Source organism: Pristiophorus japonicus, chromosome 8 (assembly GCF_044704955.1).
Source record: "Pristiophorus japonicus isolate sPriJap1 chromosome 8, sPriJap1.hap1, whole genome shotgun sequence".
Lineage (NCBI taxonomy): Eukaryota > Metazoa > Chordata > Chondrichthyes > Pristiophoridae > Pristiophorus > Pristiophorus japonicus.
In genome coordinates, this window is record NC_091984.1 from 96,959,883 (window position 1) to 96,976,914 (window position 17,032).

The 17,032-nt window shown below is 44.4% G+C and overlaps 1 protein-coding gene and 1 pseudogene across 1 annotated transcript in view; both read right to left on the minus strand.

Moving 5' to 3' along the window:
• lamc1 (laminin, gamma 1) overlaps nt 1-17,032 on the minus strand; it is a 295,041-nt gene that overhangs the window by 110,983 nt on the left and 167,026 nt on the right. The window lies entirely within an intron of this gene.
• LOC139269983 (U2 spliceosomal RNA) lies at nt 521-757 on the minus strand (annotated as a pseudogene).

Consider the following 17,032-nt stretch of genomic DNA (forward strand, 5'->3'; position numbering starts at 1 on the left):
CAAGTCAGTCCATAATGAGTAAAAAGGCCATCGACAGGCTGTGGGGCAAACATAAGAACATAAGAATTAGGAACAGGAGTGGGCCATCTAGCCCCTCGAGCCTGCTCCGCCATTCAACAAAATCATGGCTGATCTGGCCGTGGACTCAGCTCCAAGACACACAGGCCCAAAGCTCAGCCCCATTCACACCAAACTAAGGACTTACACCAAGGAATTCATCCCTGTAATTGGAAGTGCAGAAGTCAAAGTCTCCTATGATGGAGCAGTACACGAACTCCCGCTATGGATTGTGCCAGGGGATGGCCTCACGTTCTTTGGTAGAAGTTGGCCGGGAAAGCGCCACTGGAACTGGGACGACATCAGAGCGCTTTCATCCATCAACGACACCTCATGTGCCCAGGTTTTTTTTTGGAAATTCGTAGCCAATCGTTCCAATTCTTTGTCAAATCACAAACGCCAGAGGTCACCTTGCACACATCAAGGATCACTCTGCGCCAATGCTGTTAGCCAAAAGGCCTAGAGCCACTGCACCGTTCCTGGAAGTACTGCAATACCAGGTTCGTGCCATGGAGGTGGATGGGTCAGGCCCCCCACACACCTCCGTGGAGGTGGATGGGTCAAGCCACCCCACCCACCTCCTATTTCCAAAAAAGCAAGCATATACCTTCCTGATCCAGGGAGAACCACCTTGGGGTTATGGTGGTTACTCCCGTCAGGTCAGTTACGCATGATCTTAACCAAAAGGCCGAGAAGCGATGTGCCCAGGTTTTGAGCAAGCTCGAGCCAGGCATTGGAAGCTTCTCGGGGGCGAAAGTGCAGATCCATTTGGTTCCCGGTGCGCGACCATCCACCACAAGGCACGGACGGTACCGTACATGATGCGTGGGAAAGTGGAAATTGAGCTGAACAGGCTGCAGCGAGAAAGCATCATCGCGCCGGCGGTGGAATTCAACGAGTGGGCTAGTCCGATTGTTCCGGTACTTAGAGGGCGGCATGGTTAGAATTTGCGTGGACTATAAAGTAACGATTAACCGTTTTTCGCTACAGGACCAGTACCCGCTACCCAAAGCAGATGATCTATTTGCGACCCTCGCTGGAGGGAAGACGTTCGCCAAGCTAGACCCGACCTCAGCCTACATGATGCAGGAGCTGAAGGAGTCTTCGAAAGGCCTCACCTACAACAACACGCACAAAAGGTCTGCTCATCTATAACAGATGCCCGGTCGGGATTCGGTCGGCCGCGGCAAGCTTCCAACGGAACATGGAGAGCCTGCTAAAGTCGGTTCCTCGCACCGTGGTTTTCCAGTATGACATACTGTTTACAGACAGGACATACGGGACACCAGTGAGCACTTGAAGAATCTGGAAGAGGTTCTTAAGTCAGTTGGATCGTGTGGGACTCAGGTTGAAACGCTCGAAGTGTGTTTTCCTGGCGCAGGAGGTCGAGTTCTTGGGAAGAAGAATCGCGGCAGATGGCATCAGACCCACCGACGCCAAGACGGAGGCCATCAAAAATGCGCCGAGACCACAGAATGTGACAGAGCTGCGGTCATTCCTGGGACTTCTTAACTATTTGGTAATTTCCTACCTGGGTTAAGCACCCTGTTAGAACCCCTACATGCGCTACTGCGCAAGGGAGACGACTGGGTATGGGGGAATTCACAAGAGGCTGCCTTTAAGAAAGCCAGAAATCTTGTGTTCAAACAAATTGCTTGTTCTGTATAACCCTTGTAAAACATTAGTGCTAGCTTGCAATGCATCATCATACGGGGTCAGGTGTGTGCTACAACAGGCTAACGAATCGGGGATCTTGCAGCCGGTCGCTTATGCATCTAGGAGTTTGTCCAAGACCAAAAGGGCCGACAGCATGATTGAAAAAAGAGGCTCTGGCGCGCACTTACGGGGTTAAAAATGCACCAGTACTTATTTGGCCTCAAGTTTGAGCTTGTAACTGACCACAAGCCGCTCATATCGCTCTTCTCTGAGAGCAAAGGGATTAACACCAATGCCTCTGCCCGCATCCAAAAATGGACGCTCACGCTGTCGACCTAGAACTATGTAATCCGCCACAAACTGGGCACAGAGAACTGCGCAGATGCTCTCAGTCGACTGCCATTGCCCACCATCTGGATGCAAATGGACTTGCTCATGGTTATGGAGGCATTCACGAAAGAAAAGTCCCCCGTTACGGCCTGCCAGATCAGGATCTGGACCATCCAGGATCCTTTACTGTCCTTGGTTTAAAAAAAAATTGTGTCCTCCATGGGAGCTGGTCCAGTGTCCCAGTGGAGATGCAGGAGGCGATTAAGCCATTCCACAGTCGCAAAGACGAAATGTCCCTGCAGGCGGCTTGTCTATTGTGGGGCAATCGCGTGGTCTTGCCCAAGAAAGGCAGAGACACATTCATATGTCAACTACAAAGCACCCATCCAGGCATCGTAATGATGAAAGCCATAGCCAGATCCCATGTGTGGTGGCCTGGCATTGACTCAGATTTAGGGTCATGCGTGCGCCAGTGCAATACTTGCTCTCAGCTGAGCAATGCATCTAGAGAGGCACCGCTAAGTTTGTGGTCGTGGCCCTCCAAACCGCGGTCGAGGATCCACCTGGACTATGCGGACCTATTTCTTGGAAAAATGTTTTTGGTTGTCGTGGACGCTTACTCAAAATGAATTGAATGTGCAATAATGTCTGTAAGCACGTCCACAGCCACTATTGAAAGCCTACGAACCATGTTTGCCACGCACGGCTTGTCTGATGTCCTAGTCAGCGACAATGGGCCGTGCTTCACCAGTGCTGAATTCAAGGAATTCATGACCCGCAATGGGATCAAACACATCACATCTGCCCCGTTCAAGCCTTCATCCAACAGCCAGGCAGAACAGGCAGTTCAGATCATCAAGCAAAGCTTGAAACGTGTGTCAGAAGGCTCCCTGCAGACCCGGCTGTCCCGAGTGCTGCTCAGCTACCGTACCAGACCCCACTCACTCACCGGGGTTCCCCCGGCTGAGCTGCTCATGAAAAGGGTGCTAAAAAACAAGGCTCTGTCTTGTCCACCCTGATCTCCATGATTACGTGGAGGGCAAGCGGCATCAACAAAGTTTGTACCATGACCGCGCAAATTTGTCACGCAATATTGAGATCAATGATCCTATGTTTGTGCTCAATTATGGACATGGTCCCAAATGGCTTGCTGGCACGGTCATAGCCAAAAGAGGGGAGTAGGGTGTTTCAGGTCAAATTGGCCAATGGACAAATACACAGAAGACACTTGGACCAAATCAAATTGCGGTTCACCAACAGCTACGAACAACCCGAAGAAGACACCACCAACTTTGACCCTCCAACACACACACACACACACACACACACACGTGGTAACTGACATCATAGTTGACCACGAAGCCGAGCTGACCATCCCCAGCAGCCTGGCAAGGCCGGCTGCCCAACAGCTCAGTGAAGAACTAACCAACTCACCCGCATTTGTACCGAGACAATCGACAAGGGAGCGAAAAGCCCCAGACCGTCTCACCTTGTAAATAAGTGTACTGTTGACTTCACAGGGGAGTGATGTTATGTATTTAACCCCTTGTAACCTGTATTACACTACCACCAAAGGGCCTCCCTGTTGGGAGTCCCAAGGGATCCCAGCACCCCTTGGGAGCACAGTATATAAGCAGGCCACCCACGAGGTACCTGCACTCTGGAGTCTTATTAAAGGAGCTAAGGTCACACTTGCTCATTGCACACAGTACTCAGTCTCATCCTTTATTATGAGCATAGCGATGATCACTGTTCAGCTTCCATCAATTTTGCAACAAAATATTCAAAAATGGAAAAGTGGCCAAAGCAAATGCTGTGCGCTTATTTATCATCTTGTTATTTTCAATACTAAATACTTCCAGCTGCATGTAGTAAAACAAACTGGAATGGAACCGATAGCCCATACCAAATACAACATCTGATTCACATTAGTTGCACCTATACACGTTCAAGGCAGAAACTTCTTGCGTATTTACACCAGATCTACCATTTACAAAACTGAAGTGCATATTCTGAGGTCCACATTGTCCCCTAGGTGGCAGGTATTATCTTCCAGAAAGCAATCTCCAGACCAATCAAGAATCCATTTCAGGCAGTGTTTTAACATTAGCACAGGGAGATGTCACTGCCAAGAAAATCCTGGTGTCGAGTCTTGCCATGAAGTAAATCGAGCCCTGCATTCTGTTGAGCTAACTAGGAGTACAATTCATGTTAAACTAACACATATTTGGGAAAATTGAACTAAAGCTGTTATTATATAAAAAGCCCTCCAGAAACATTGAGCCCGAGCATGTTCAAAAATTGCAAACTGATTCGTAATTATCCCAACAGTTGCAACAATCCACAGTAACAAAATAGTGGAGAGATACTACTGGTGAAAGCTTATATATACACATATATTGCATTCATATTATCCCAAAGACACAACTGGGAATATTCTAGCCCAACGCAGCACCAGAGTTTTTACAGCCATTCAACACGAACATAAAAACAGATGAATTAGTACAGCAATTAGCAACAGACTAATTTCTAGTCAGTGGTCCTTTAATTAAAATCACATGAGCCCACTGCTGAACAGAAGGTTCAGATTATGTGTGCATGTGTGGCACTGCTTTAAACTGCATCGATTTCAGACTACAGTTCATATAAAATAGAAATTGTTCTGCACACCTTTGCAGGACTGTCATCCAGATGTGTTCCCATTTTAAATGGAGTTTAAAAAGTTAGGGGGTTCAAGCCCCACACCAGGACTTAAGACCATAATCTAGGCTGACACTTCATTATTATCCAGTGTTGCACTGTCAGGAGGTGCTGGGTCTTTCAGATGAGACTTTAAACCAGAGGCTGGTCTGCCTGTTCAGGTAAACATAAAAGATCTTATGGTACAATTTGAAGAGCAGAGGAGCCCTCCTGGTGTCCTGGCTAACATTTATTTCTCAAACACCACCATAAACAGATTAACTGATCATTTATCTCATTGCTGTTGCTGTGCACACATTGGCTGTTGCCTTTGAATACAAAACAGTGATCACATTTTGGCCGCAAATTACTTTGGGATGTCCTTAGGACTTGAAAGGTGCAATACAGATGCAAATTCTTTATTTCTTTTCATCAAGAAATGTACCCATTATGAAAAAGGAAGACATGCAGGTTGAAACTCATGAATTGGACATGCTTACTTTCTTATTTTAAATATATTCAATTAATTTCCATGTATTTGCTCACAGAAATCTTTTCTTTACAAAAGTGTCTCTCTTCCTGTAACTGTCTCTACTCATCTATTTTTCCACTGTCTTCAATACTAGGGGCCAGACTTTCCACTATGACTGCTATCGCCCAAAAATGGGCGATATTTCTGGCCTTAGTGCTTTTTTTTTTATTTTTCAGGATCGCTGGAATATCACCCATTTTAAAAAACGCTAGTTTTGCCTTTTTAATTTAAGAGATAGCCTTAAGCAATGTGAAATGGGCCTTAGCGATGTATTCAGTCATGCAAGGCTGGCATTCATATAGCAGTGGCCTTTCTGCGCATGCGTGCTTTTTTTCAGGAAAATAACTTTTCCCACAGGGGTTGACAGAGAGAACAGGGGACCTGGTCCCCATCAATAACAATTAACCTCTCTTGTTCTAGCCCTTGTTGATTTATAAAATAAAATCTATCATCCAACTGAGGTGAACTCCATTTCCTTGCTCACAGGACGACATACCCTAGTTCTGCTTCTACTTGTACTTTGGACCAGAGGGGGGAAAAATCCATGATTAATATTAACCATGACATTACAGCAATGTACTTGAATGTAACTTCTCATTTTATTTTAACTTGCATCAAAGGAATTGTTGTCCTCTCCTGATAGCTAGGTTATGAACTTAGTGACCTGCTCAGGGTGGTATTGTAGGTTGCCTCCCGAGTGGTCCAGGCATCTGCTTCAAAACTCCAATCTTTGACAATATTGCGTGTGGCTATATGGCTTTTGTTGTAGCGTTTCTCTGCTTCCGCCTGGGGGTCATGAGCCAGCTGGCAAGGTCAAATCCTTTATCTCAACTGGCAGTGCAGTCCTGATGGTGCTGGTAGGTTGCATATCTCCCTTAATTAAGCTGGCATATCTCACTGATAACCTCCTTTCAGAAGCGCAGCCTCCTAACGCACGTGTTAACGGACAAGTCCGGATAAGATTGCCTATCCTTGTAAATGCAGTGGGTGTAACATCTCCTCCGCAGCAGCAGTCTGCCACCTCTGGGCACATAATGCTCTTCAATATACCTTCTCCGATCTCTATTCTGCACCATTTGATTAGTGATCAATACTGGTTGAGAAATTACAGGCCCCATCACTATAAATCATTATAAATGCCCTTAATTTGTTCTCAACAAATACAAATGTGATGTGATGATTTTTACTCTTGCCAAAGACCCATAAAATCACACTCAAATTGATTGACAAGCACGTGAAGCAGCCTTTTACTACCGATCCTCACCGTAGTGCCAAGTAGTGCTGAGTTATTGCAACTCTTCGTCAGCGTCTTTTTGGGCCAGCGATCATTTGGACAAAATGACGAAAGTAACACTCGGTGATAATCTGGGCCATACTCGTGTGCAAGTTTCCATTATAAGCACTATTCTTGGCCTTGCACGAGGATGACGTCGTATTTATTTAATTTTTTTTCTAAACTTAGGCCGGGCGATGCAACTCATTCATGTGTGCCAAAAGTTGGGCCGGCGATAAATGGGTTATAATCAGGCACTAGTTTCCACTTTTTATCAAATATGGGTGATAGCCTGCATCTCAGCTCTTATATGTACCGAAAGTCTAGCCCTAGGTCTCGACCTATCCGTTTCTCTCCATACCTTTCTTTTTGTACATCTACACATTCTGTTTGTACGTCCATCTTTCCTTCTGCACATCTTGCACTCTTCCCATTCCTTTTGCTAGTCACGGAGACTTGAAGGCAGATACAAAGCTCCAAGCTGGTCAAAGCCAAAGAAGTTATCTTCTCTCAGAGAATGGGAACTAGGGCATTTGTCATCTTATTGCTTGTTGGGAGAAAAGGGGGCATGGATTCTGAAGGGATGGGATAAGAAGTCAAGTTGGGCGGGGGTGGAGATGCTCTGAGGACTTGCCTGTAGACCACTAGGATGGGAGAAAGTAGATTAACACTGCCAGATCTGTAATACATTATGGGTAAAATCTTATTTAAATAGATACTGAATAGATGTTCCATAAGTACAAAAGATGTCAGTTACAAGCTGGAAAATTACAGCAGTTGTCCTCTAAACTCAGTCACCAAGAGTATGAGATCATAACGGTAAAACAATGCTATCATTTTAATTATATTTAATTAGACACACAATGTTTTACTCTTCACCTACCTACAAGAGTTGGGTCAGGACAGGGCGGACTAGCTACTGCACTCAAGATTGGGTCAGGCTGGGAGGAGTTCGCTGCTGTACTTGGGGTCAGGTTGGACAGGAATTCACTACTGCACTAGGGGTCAAAGCAAGGGGGGGGGGAGAAGAGAAGATGGGGGGGGGGAGCAAAGATAATGCGGGGGGAGAAGAGGAAGATGGGGCGGGGGAGAAGAGAAGAGGGGAAGGGGAGAGGTGGGAAGAGAAAGAGAAGATGACGAAGAAGCCGGACCCCGCCGAGGACTTCGGGCGGGGCCCGCACGCAGCCGATGCTGGGCTGCTACCACTGCCGACTCTTCGGGCGGGGCCCGGCCCCAGCGAGGGGCCGGGCGAGCAGGCCCCGCCGACGCCCAGGAGTTCTTCGGGCGGGGCCCGCCACCAGCGAAAGGCCAGGCGGGCGGGCACCGCCGCTGAGGTAAGATGCGCAGGCCACTCAGCCCGGGATAGGGGTGACGTCCCTTCGGCCGGGAATAGGGTCGTCTCCCCGGAGACAGGATACCGGGAGCTACTGCGCACACACGCAGCTGCCGGCACGGTTTTCGGTGCAGGGCTATAGCTCCGCCCCCAGCAGTTCCTGCTGCACAGCGCCGAGGTGGAAATGGGCCTACAGATTTCTGAGAATAGCACGGTAAGTATTCGGTGTAACTTTTGTTCTATAAATTAGACGGGCCTCTCCGATGTGCGCCGTTCTAGTGGGCGGCCGAAACTTGACCCCTAGAAGTGGTGGGGTATTTTTGGAGAGAGGAAAGGAGAGTAAAAGATTTTTTTTTAAATGGGAAGATCAATTGTTTTTGCACACAGAAAGAGGAAGTCATTCTCGTCAACTTCAAATTGGGTGGTTACACAGTAGCAGTTCTCCTGGAGGTGCCTTTCGCAGAAGGAGATCATGTGCAGCGTTAGAGACTAATGAGAAGTACAGCAGTATCACAATACAGTACAGTGACAACTGACATACTGCATGCAGACCTCTATCAATCATACCACTTTGCAGGAAATTACACGGAAGTTTAAAAACCATCAACTGAGACTTTTCCATTGATTTATTGTGGCTAAAGACTTTCTGATCCTGTATTTTATTATGGTAATGCATTAATATTGTGGCACTCATCATCAACAGAAAAGTAACGAGCTAAATATTCCCTCTCAATTTGTCCCTCTTATCTGGTTTGTTACCATAGCACTACTGTATGACATTAGAGGGCTGTGTGTTATTTGCAATTAAGAGTGTGACACTCAAAACATGTGCTAGATACAAAAGACAAGATAAAAGGATAGATAGATGGATAAATGGATCACTGGAAGAAATGCTTGCGTCAGTGAAAAATAACCCCTATGGATTTTCCTGCTCAAGTACAGGAAGCTCAGATTCAAACCTGTCATTGCCTACTTTACATCAATTATAGGTCTATCATTGGTGGTGATAATTAATGGTGGGACGAATGTAAGGTAGTGAATTAAGAGCATCATAAAAGCCACATAGTGGTTTAATTATTTTATTTTCTACAGTATATTGGTGCCAACACACTAAACATGCCTAGTGACATCAGCAATGACAACTGCTTATGACTGTAGAAAAATGTCAGCTCCTTCAATCTACATGTAAACAAAATCAAATACAGAAGGACAATACCACACATGTACATAGTGCTTCTAACGCAGCAAAACATCAGTCTTGATAGAGTAAATGGTTTCCCCATTGTGTGTTGTGTAAATAGGGTAGGGCTTGACCAGCTATGCACAGATTATTCAAATTAGCATGAGGATTTTGAACGTCAGTGAACACATATGCAATACATAAGCAGGACTTAGTACAGGTTAGAATACAGGTGCTGCAGTTTTGGATAATTTGTGCAGGGAGGTTCCCAGCAAATCAACAAAGTAGCATAGGGGGAGAAAAGAGGCATGGAAGTGACAAAGGCTTTAGGGACAATAATAGAGTGAGGGACTGTGGCAAATAACATCACAATGGTTTTTATGATGGCTGGATATGCGGCTTGAAGCTCAGCTCAGGTCAAATGGTAGATTGAAGCAGAGCACCATGAGGTCAGCCTAAGCAAGCAGCCAAGGTGGTTGAAAGTGGGGATACATTTCTGATCAGTTTGAAACTGGTCACTATTAAGCTGGAGAAAGTGCTCGCTAATCCACAACTTGATGGCAAGTAGTCAGAAAATATAACAACAGTCTAGAGTTAAAAATAGCACAGTGTCATCAGTTAACATAGCAAAGCTGACCTCAAACTTACAGACCAAGCAAAGGGTCCTCGGGACACGCCAGTGGTGATCCTTCAGCTAAGAGAGGAGAAAACAGTGTGGGACATATGATCACTTTGAGACATGTCATTATCATCATAGGCGGTCCCTCAAATGAGGACGACTTGCTTCCACACCAAAAGGGATGAGTTCGCAGATGTTTCAATGAAGGACCAATATTCCAGTCTTGAACTCCAAGGGTGGAAGATGCCTGTGCGTGGATTTTTTTAAATAAATGTGTGGTGACCGTTGCACATCAGCCACCACACGGGCTTGACAGAGCTAGGCCTTTATCCAGTGGCAAGTTAACCAGGACAATTGGAGTCCTGCTCTGCTGCACGGACCTAGTGCACATACACACCGCAGTGTGGGCTGGCCCATGCTGCTCATAGGCCCTTGGCTCTTCTGGACATGTAGAGTGGAATCAAAAGATGGCAGCATCACAGATGTAGACTATGAAGACTATGCTACAGGCAGGACAAGAACCACAATGCAGTGCTAAGATTTTAGATTGATTCTGCAAGCTAGTGGCTGCCTGGATATTCAGATCCTGCTCTCGAGATCAATGGAGAACAGAGTAAATCCATTCATTCAAAAGTTGCGTCAGAGAAAGAAAGACTTGGATTTATATGTGGATGTGGTGTATTTGGACTTCCAGAAGGCATTTGACAAGGTGCCACATAAAAGGTTACTGCACAAGATAAAAGTTCATGAGGTTGGGGGTAATATATTAGCATGGATAGAGGATTGGCTAACAGAAAACAGAGTCGGGATAAATGGTTCATTCTCGGGTTGGCCGCAGGGATCAGTGCTGGGACCCCAACTATTTCCAATTTATATGAACGACTTGGAAGGGACCGAGTGTAATGTAGCCAAGTTTGTTGACAATACAAAGATTGGAGGAAAAGCAGTGTGTGAGGAGGACACAAAAAACCTGCAAAAGGACATAGACAGGCTAAGTGAGTGGGCAGAAATTTGGCAGATGGAGTATAATGTTGGAAAGTGTGAGGTCATGCACTTTGGCAGAAAAAAAATCAAAGAGCAAGTTATTATTTAAATGGAGAAAGATTGCAAAGTGCTGCAGTACAGCGGGGCCTGGGGGTACTTGTACATGAAACACAAAAGGATAGTATGCAGGTACAGTTAGTGATCAGGAAGGCAATGGAATCTTGGCCTTTATTGCAAAGGGGATGGAGTATAAAAGCAGGGAAGTCTTGCTACAGTTACAGGGTATTGGTGAGGCCACACCTAGAATACTGCGTGCAGTTTTGGTTTCCACGTTTACGAAAGGATATACTTGCTTTGGAGGCAGTTCAGAGAAGGCTCACTAGGTTGATTCCAGAGATGAGGGGGTTGACTTATGAGGAAAGGTTGAGTAGGTTGGGCCTCTACTCATTGGAATTCAGGTGATCTTATCGAAACGTATAAGATTATGAGGGGGCTTGACAAGGTGGATGCAGAGAGGATGTTTCCACTGATAGGGGAGACTAGAACTAGAAGGCATAATCTTAGAATAAGGGGCCGCCCATTTAAAACTGAGGTGAGGAGAAATCTGTGAATTCGCTGCCTCAGAGAGCTGTGGAAGCTGGGACATTGAATAAATTCAAGACAAAAATAAGGGAACCAATAAGCGAATAAGGGGTTATGGGGAGCGGGCAGGGAAGTGGACCTGAGTTCATGATCGGATCAGCCATGATCGTATTAAATGGCGGATCTGGCTCGAGGCGCCATATGGCCTACTCCTGCTCCTATTTATGTTTTTATATAGCGCCTTTCACGACCACCGGACATCTCAAAGCACTTGACAGCCAATGAAGTATTTTTGGAATGTAGTCACTGTTGTAATGTAGGAAATGCGGCAGCCAATTGCGCATAGCAAGCTCCCACAAACAGCAATGTGATAATGATCAGATAATTTTTTTTTTTTCTTTTGATTGAGGGATAAATATTGGCCAGGACACCAAGGATAAATCCCCTGCTCTTCTTCGAAATAGTGCCAAGGAATCTTTTACGTCCATTTGAGAGCAGATGGGGCCTCGGTTTAACGTCTCATCCGAAAGATGGCACTTCTGACAGTGCAGTGCTCCCTTAGCACTGCACTGTCAGCCTAGATTTTTGTGTGCTCAAGTCCCCCAAAAATATGTAATGAGTTACAAAAATCAAATTAAGTGACGCACCTGCCAGTAATAATACAATGTGAGGTAAAAGCATATTTCAATCTTTAATGACAAAAGGAAATTAGAATTCCTCTGCAGTTCTGACATTATTGTACTTTTTTTTTTAAATTGACAGCAAGAATTAAAAACTTTACACAACTTCCAATTAGAGTGCAAACACACAATGTGATCTTTAAATTTTACAAAGTTGAGCAAAGTTGTAACAACATAAAAGTTAGTGGGAAAAAAGTCTGGGACTTTATGGAAAATTCAAGGGCATCGTGGCAAAAGATTTGAAGTCCATATTACGAAAATTCCCTGAAATGTGTGTTCTTTAAAGCTTCAATGTCTGATTTTTTCATCTTTTCCATTTATTACTTTTGCTTTTGTCTAGTCTTTGTTTCCATAGACAATCTCAAGAGATGGAGGTAATTGAAGGCGGACTGGAATTCATACGAGAACATTCTTGTCCTGCTGCTTCCAGACTGTTATACCACCGATTGCCAGCAGTACAGCATATCCAGTGCAGATTCACCCACGTCCTACAGATTTCAAACGTATAACCCACCAATTTCCATAGACCAAAACAGAATTTCTACAATGAAGACCAAGTTTTATTAACAAGAGGCGTCTTGATCAGTGTTTCTTAAATAGCTTAACAGACTTCAATAATCCATGTTTAAAATCTTACACCTGGAGGCATTTTGTACAGACTTTTCACATTTATAAAGGGAACTGCTGATGCAAACTGTTCATGCTGTAATGACACCATATCAAAGTTTCCATTGTAAATGCAGACGTAGGAATTTATATAATGGAAATATAAAAATAAGGACAGAACTTGTGACTTTAAAAGAAAGATATATATATATACACACACACAATCAACATTAAAATTACTGTCCCGCCACTTAAATGTCAGTAGTTTTAGTTACAAGGTACATTATGCAATTTCTTTTCCCCAATGGAAGGAGTAAAAGGAGAAGGGACCAATTCCTTTCATCTTTTTTTTTATATAGATTTGCAAATGTTTAAACCACAATGTAAAACAGATGTACAACAGCTCTACTACCAAGTTTCAATAGTTGTCCTAATCATCTCGGACTTCAAGACAAAAAAAAACTTCCTCTGTGGTTCGATTTATAATTGCAGCTGGACGTCAGTTTGCAATTCTTAAATTGTCCTCATTCCAAGTTCTAACTGGCACCCGTGTAAGCCAGAAACATCTCTGGAACAGGTCCCATGCCAATTCCAATTTCAGATATTCAGTATAAATATGTAGCAGAGTAGGCTTATAACCCGAACCCACATACCAGCTGGTGCATTCCTTCCCTTCACACTTGTCCTATCCTCCTACTGCTTTCCCACTCAGCCCTCCTGTGCCAATAATTATTGAAAGTATGAAAATAAAATTAAAATAGCTGTGTATACACAGTACTGGCACTTATTAGAGCTACTCACTAGTAATAACAAGTCAGTTTTACGACTACACACACACAGATTGGAAAGCTCACCCTCGATTACATCAATCCATCTCATAACAACCATGATATGGAGCATATGCTTTGCAATTTTCAATAAGAAATATGAATTCAGACCATAGCAACCCTTTCCCCATAATTAATACATCCAACAAGCATGCAGCCAGAAAATCATCGATCATGCAGTGCAGACTGCAGCGAGCCTCCGCAGAAATTGAAAGCTGCAGTCATTAAGCTGTAAGTAAAGGTTTTAATCCTGCAAACAATTTAGCTTGTTTTGCCCCTCCTTGAGCAGGAAACTGTTATGATCATTGTATTAGTCAGACAAGCTTTTCATTTTAGATTACATTAATTTTTAGCTGTTGCCCCTTCAAATAGATTTTGGGATTGTTGTGTACATAGGCATAGGTGCACAATTTAAAAAAATAAGCACATTGTTCTTTCATGCTAAAGGTGTTCATGCCAGGAAATCTAGTTTACTGGCTTCTGGTATAGAAATGGGAAGGTATGGGGTGTGGTGGGGGGTTAAGCACAGATGCACATGTGTGAGAGCACGCACACTTGGAGAGGACAGTGCGCATGAGAGCGAGAGCGAGGGACACAAAGTGAGTGATGGAAGAAAGAACCTGTAGTCACATAGCATATCACCAACTCAAGAACTGGCAAAGTGCTCCCAATAAATTCATTTTTTGAAATGCAGTGAGTTAGGTAGGCAAATGCAGCAGCTAATTTGTACTCAGCAAGGTACAAACAATTTTTGAAGATAATTTCTTGAACTTTAAAAAGAATTCATGCCAAAAGCATTCCACCCCATACCAATGCTAGCCACCTTCATTATTAAATCTCAAAAAACAGAATAAAATACTAGCTAAACAATTTAATTTAGGAATCCAACCACTGCATAGATTTTTTTTTAATTACACAGGAAGCACTTCGATATGGTGACATGCTGGTGCAGATGATGAGTAACACTGCCCTTTCATTTCTGGGACCTGGTATGGCATTTATTTTACAGGGTTGCCTACAGTGGCGTTGGGTTATACACGTCACAGCTCAAACTGACAGATTAAAGTCTCGTATTGCTTGCTTGAAGGAATTGGAGACAACCTGTTGGCTTGGATAGGAAATTGCTTAAGAGGTAGGAGACAGAGAGTAGCGATAATGGGTATGTACTCAAATTGGCAGGATGTGATTAGTGTCGTCCACTAGGGATCTTTACTGGAGCCACAGCTTTTCACTATATGTATAAATGACTTGGATGAAGGAATGGAGCTGTATATCTAACTTTGCTAACAAATCTAAGTTAGGTGGCACAGTAAAGTGTAGGTGGGAGCAGAAAGTTGCAACAGCCACTGATAGAGGTTAAGTGAGTGGGCAAAACTATGGCAGATGAATTTCAATGTTAGGATGTGTGAGGTCATCTAATTTGGACCGAAAAGATATAGATCAGAGTATTTTCTAAATGACGAGAAGCTAGGAACTGTGGATGAGCAGAGAAGTAGGGGTCCAAACACAGAAAATCGCTAAAAGCTGGTGGGCAGGAACAAAACGTAATTAAAAAGGCTAATGGAATGTTGGCCTTTATCTCGAGGGCTTGAATACAAAGGGATGGAAGTTACGTTACAGTTGTAGAGAGCTCTGGCTAAACTCCGTCTAGATTACTGCATTCAGTTCTTGTCATCGTATCCTCAGGAAGGCCTCAGAGGGGATGTAACACAGATTCATCAGAATGATACTGGGGCTAAAATTGTTAAATTATGAGGACAGGTTGCATAGACTAGGCTTGCATTCCCTCGAGTATAGAAGATTAAAGGATGATCTTACGGAGGTGTTTATGATGACGGAAGGGCATGCTAGGGTAGAGAGAGATAAACCATGTCCTCTGGTGCGAGAGTCCAGAACAAGGGGGCATAACTTTAAAATTAGAGCTAGACCGATCAGGGATGATGTCGGGTTATGAAGACCGTCATGATTGAACTCCCTGAATGGCCTGGTGGGTAAAAACACCATTTGGTATGGTACTGAGCCATGCTGATCAAAAGGTTACAACTCTGCACTGACTGAACTGCCCTCAGCTACTAAGGAGGCGGGGAGGGGGAAAATCATTTCCCATTCTAGATTGCTTCCTGGAGACTTCGGGGCCAAAATTGAGCCCCGCCCCAAACAGAGCACACTTACCGACCTTTGAAGTTTTTCTCCACCCCAATCCATCAGGCAGAGAATCTGGCGAAAGTCAGTACTTGGAAGATTGTTTCCAAACGGGGGCGGTATTCTGGACAGGTGCAGGGCGGAAGTGGCCTTTGGTCGGGTCAGCCGCCCCGCCAAGTCATCAGCGCCGCATCACAACGTCCCTCCCCTTCAATTAAAGGGGAGAGCCGCTGTGAATTCTGCATACTTTCAAGTTAGATCCACTGGGCCACCTGCAAGGGTTTCGGACGGGCCAGTGGCCTGGCACACAAGAGGCCGTCAGCCAAGAAATAAAATAACGGCATCCGTGGCAGCGCGCCCTCCCCTTTAAGGGTGGACTTGCCGCCCGGGCGCACACCGCTTTCCACAGGGGAAAACTATCAGTGGCACCGACCTGCGGCGGCGCCTCTCTCGCGGGGCAACTTCCCACGCGGTACGGAAAGGGGGTCGCCGCCAGTCAGTCCGCGCGTGCCCGACGGGGCGGGAGCACGGTCGGAGCAGTAATAATTGCCACTGGAACACCCAGGTAGGGCAATTTCAAAAAAGGTCTTTACTCCGCACCGACTAGGCAGAGAGTCATTACCGATCCCTGCAATTTCAACCCCTTCCACTCTTGACCACTAATCAGTAACTCTTGCTGGAAATTGCAGATCAAATGTGAACAGGATCAGCCACGACAGAATCTGACACACGAAGAATGGTCATTTGACAAAGTACCAGATGGCTATCTGCGCACATAGAACTCTAGCCCAATAAGAATCCACATCTTCGGGAAGGAAGAAAAGCAAAACTAATTTCATTAGAGCATCTTACTGCTCACCTATCCAAAGCCAGCATTTTTCACTCCTAGTCTCTAGCCACTTGCACTGAAGAGATTCCCACAGCAACTCTGCTGCTTTACATTTTTCAAAGCTATTTAGTGACTACTATTATAAGCTATATAATTACTTTAAAAAAAATTGCATAAAGATCAAACTGCAGCAGAGCAAATGAAGATAATATTGGAAAAAGATGAGCGAATAACTAAATCAGAGCAGGTCTCCAGGTGTTATCAAGTTGTCCACAGGAGGGGTTATGGGGACTGATGTGCAGTGGTTTCACATACCATGTTAAAACAGTTTTAAGACATCCAAAGAGTTAATGTAAACATAGATCGAATTGTAATCAGAACCTTATCTTGTGGGAACTCCATTTCTGTGTAAGTAGTTCACTTGTTTGTTACAAAAATAATTCATTTGTTCGATAGCAAATAGAACAGTTGCGGCATTATCGTTTGAACAGATTTATTGGTATTTCTGAGACAACAATCTTTAAAGCTTTTAATCTATAACTTGGACTGGAGCTGGGACTGTCTTAAACAAATGGAGTTATTTAACATTACCAGTTTATTTTTTAATATGATTGGTATGATTTAGTAAAATTTTAGTATCAACAAAAGCTAGGACCAAGAAAAAGGCCATCAAGCCTGTCGAGGTTTATTCCTCTACTACCCTAACTCTCTCAGCTCAGCACT